Source organism: Cupressus sempervirens, chromosome 6 (genome assembly GCF_028749045.1).
Source record: "Cupressus sempervirens isolate cs-2001-9-10 chromosome 6, ASM2874904v1, whole genome shotgun sequence".
NCBI lineage: Eukaryota > Viridiplantae > Streptophyta > Pinopsida > Cupressales > Cupressaceae > Cupressus > Cupressus sempervirens.
The window spans coordinates 501,037,377-501,041,448 of record NC_143123.1 but is presented as its reverse complement, the minus strand read 5'-3'; positions in this window follow the sequence as shown (position 1 = coordinate 501,041,448).

Genomic DNA, 4,072 nt, shown 5'->3' with positions numbered 1-4,072 from the left:
CCATTGATGTGAAGTGAAAGAACTATTTTCCTCTCATTGGTGTATTGTAGATATCTGCAATCTTGCATGATTGTATCTCCTTTGGCCTATCAATGGTATATAAGTGAATCCTCTCTTTCCTTGTGTCATTCATTTCGGTTTTTTCTAATCTGCATGTGATTGTTAGATTAAAGCAAGTCTGGATGTGTATATCTTTTGGTGTCATGATGGTTCAATAGTGCATGTATGGGCAGAGATTGGTTTGAACACTCTATTTTTGGTGCATCACCCCCTTTAGGTTAGAATGGGTAGATTAGCTTCTATGCATTCCTTCTCCCTTTTCCTCTCCAAGAGTAGTTTGGTGCACCCTGATAGTAAAGGAAGTTGGCCTTCTCCAGAGACTCAACCTCATAGTTCAAGTCCCATAGCTTGGAGGTTGTTTCCATGTTTCACAACGTTGTCCTTAGGTAAAAAACTTTGGACAAGGGTGCAAACTTTTGTGACAACAGTAATGCCTTCTTATATTACCTTAGAGCTTTTAATAGTGATATTGCTACTACAATCCAAAACATGGGAGGACATACCTTATCTAATGCTTATGAAATATCAATAAGGGTATAAAAATATTGATACAAGGAGGAAAGTTAGCTCCAAGGCCTCCTATGTCTTTCTTCCCTAATATCCCAAATGACCAACCAACAATGGCCCCTATTCCCATAACTTCCACATCACAACCCGTTGCTATAGTCCCCCAAACTTCCATAACTTCAAATGGAATAGATGAAATTAAGGAGATGATACAGTCTATGATGTTGAACATAGATAAAAGATTGCAAGGTCAAGAAAAGAAATTAGAAGATAGTTTCTCTGTGATGCAGAAAGTAAGCAACAAAGCCGTGAATTTGGGGAGGCAAAAAGATCAAGGTAATAAGGTTTCTCAAATACAATATCAAATTCTAAATAATGGTAGGCCTCCAAATCATAATTAAGGGAATATTTCTTTTGATTAGAGTAGGTAAAACAATCATGCCTCTACTTCAAGTGCAAATCCAAGTAGGGCACTAGTCCCTCAAAACAATATGGCTCAAGATCAAGATCTTTGTCCCTCCTGCAACTACTCCTATGCCTATTGTATGTGTCAAAAGATTGAATCCTATTTAGCTCTAACCACTCAAGAGCTTGCTGTATGATAGTCATATAATAAGAGCCAACCCAAAGATGCCTTGCATATGTAAAGACAGGGTGATTTCTCCTTCATGAATCATCAGGTGGAGGAATATGGTAATGTAAACCAGGATTCGATCACTCACAAAACTAGGAGCAAAAGAAGAGCTATTGAAGATGCTACCCCTCCTCCTCACAATCAAGCTTCAACATTAAATTTAGTACCTCAGGTGAAAGCAGTAAGTGATCAACCCAATACTCCTCAACAACAAAGACAGAATAGTAACAGAGGAGATGTGGATAGCCCCCAATTTATTCCATCTCAATCTCTCATACATACAGCTCCCAAAGCTTCTACCAAGCACCTAATGCCTCATTTAGTGTGGTAGAGTAGATGAAGAAGAAAAATGTGAATATTTCTATGTGGGATGCTCTTGCTATTATACCTATGCAAAGGAGATTATTGCAACAAGAATTGGAAAGCATTGAACTAAGGGATCAACAATCAAGAGAAGAAAGTGCCACAAGTCTTATACAACCATCAAGGGAGTTAGAAACAAGTAAAAAGGTTAGACCTCCTCCATTTTATGTTTCTTTGATTATAGGGAATAATCTAGTCCACAATTGCATAATTAATTCAGGGGCTAGTAGTTCATTGATGCCTAGGTGTGTTGTTGATGCTTTAGAAATGAAATATGAGCCCATTGTTAAGGATATATTACAATTGGATGGTAGTATTTTCAAGACTATAGGGATCCTTAGGAATGTTGAAATGGCCCTACATGCATACCTTAGTTGTACTATATCTAAAGATATATCAGTTGTTGAGGTCAAGCCAAACTTTTCCATTTATCTTTTAAGAGATTTCATTGCCCAAATATGCAGTTGTGTATCCTTTGATTGGTCATACATGTTTTTTAGAATGAGATATGGAACCAAGGCTTCAATCAAAGTAGAGCCTCTAGCCCTCCATCATATTGAGCCCTATAGTCCTAATCTCATCAATATGATTTACAATACCATCTTAGAGATAGATGGAAATGATATAGTAAATGAGCCTACTACTTCTCTAGCAGAGACACCTAATTTTCTCTTAGATGAATGGGCTAATGCATACCAGTTTGATCATATATCAGAAACCCTAGAGACAAGCCTTGGTACATATTGCATATTAGAAAAGAATGCTCTTGTCCCCAACCTTATGAAGACCAAAGAAGATAAAAGTGTGGTATGGAGTATATTTTTTGATGGATTGAGGAATAAGAATGGATTAGGGGTTGTGTGATGTTTATTTCTACAAAGAGGCTTCTACAATGGAAGTAGTTTTGGTTGTAAACAATTTGGAATTTGAAAAAAATTTAACATTCATTTGAAAGTGTATGTTGAATTCACTTTAATATGTCATTAAATTTTGATTTTAATAACCTATTGTATGTTTCATGCAGCTAGAGATATTCCTACATTTCGTGCATCTAGAGGTAACTGAAGAGACAGTGTAACTGAAGCAATGTTGTAACTAATCTTTTCTACTTTATAGTCAGCTAATTGATTCATTTCTAACAAAGAAGAAACCATGGGTTCTTCAACCTGCAAAATGCAAAGTGATGGTTATGCTCCATTTAAATCCTTCATCCTCACCGATTCTGAAAATAAGAATTTTTTTCCTTCAATTTGATTTGGTGGCGATTATTCATTCTAGTAAGTGATCAACACTTGATCCTTACATATGGACTAAAGCTAATGTTTCTTGTTTTTGTCCTTTCTTCATAGAATTTTCCATTAATATCATTTTTTTTTCAATCCTCATAATTCTCTCAAAGATCTCCATATTGGACATTGTTGCAAGGTTTGAGAAGTAATGGATTGTCTAATGAACACTCTACAACAAGTGTTGGGGTTTTCTGGTAAAACTAAGAAGCATCTTAATGCCTCAACCTGCACATACATTTGTGGCACAAAAACCATTGCCTCAACTACTATGTTTTTATTGTTAAGGTGCCTAATCTTACAATATCAAGGTATTTCATCTGCAAATTCATCATTTATTTGATAGCTTTCATTTTTAAAGATTTAAAATTTTAATCTTACTAAAGCTTAATCTTTTGTTTGTGGACAAGTAGACTCAAAAGGATACAATCAATGAAGAGCTAAAGAGAGAGGAAGAGCAAGATGTCAAATTCACTCAGACAGAGTGCAGACTCAGTAGATTCATGTACAAATTTCTTTGCTTAATGAGTGCAAAATGGAAGCCATTCATGTTAGGATGGAGTCTTTTACTGTTACTATTCCAAAGCTCCCTCATCTTGAGATGAAAAAACCTAAGATTATTGAAATTAAAATTGCATAAGAGTTACTAAATTGAATGATGTAAAATTTTCCTACTAATTTCAATCCGTCATAGTTTGGTACTGTGCTTTGTTTCAAATATGTATCTGTGCTTATGTATGTAATCTAGTGTTTCATGTTTTTCTTTTATTTTTATATCTATGTTTTCGGGGATTATGTCTTTTGATGCCCAATTCCTCTTTTTAGTTGTATGAGTTTCTAAAGAGTGTAATATAAATGTTTTTTCATCATAAATTTTCTCAAAGCTTTCATCATTTCCATATATTTATGACTGCTAAAGAACTTACTCTACAAGATTTATTTATTTGTGGAATATTTCCTTTCTTTCCATTATAGTCAAAGATTTGACAGATAGATATGTTTTTTTGTGAAACAAAAGTCACAATGCATCAACATAGTTTTTAAACTTTGCCCACTTCAGTGAGAAACATCATTCTAAAAATTTGTTACCTTAATTATTAGATTGTTGTGCATGATGTGTACAATAGTTTATTCTAATATTTTTGAAGAAAAAATATGGATACAAATGGTGATGGCTATTATGCAGCTGGCTAAATGTCTGAATCCTTATTAAGGATTAATC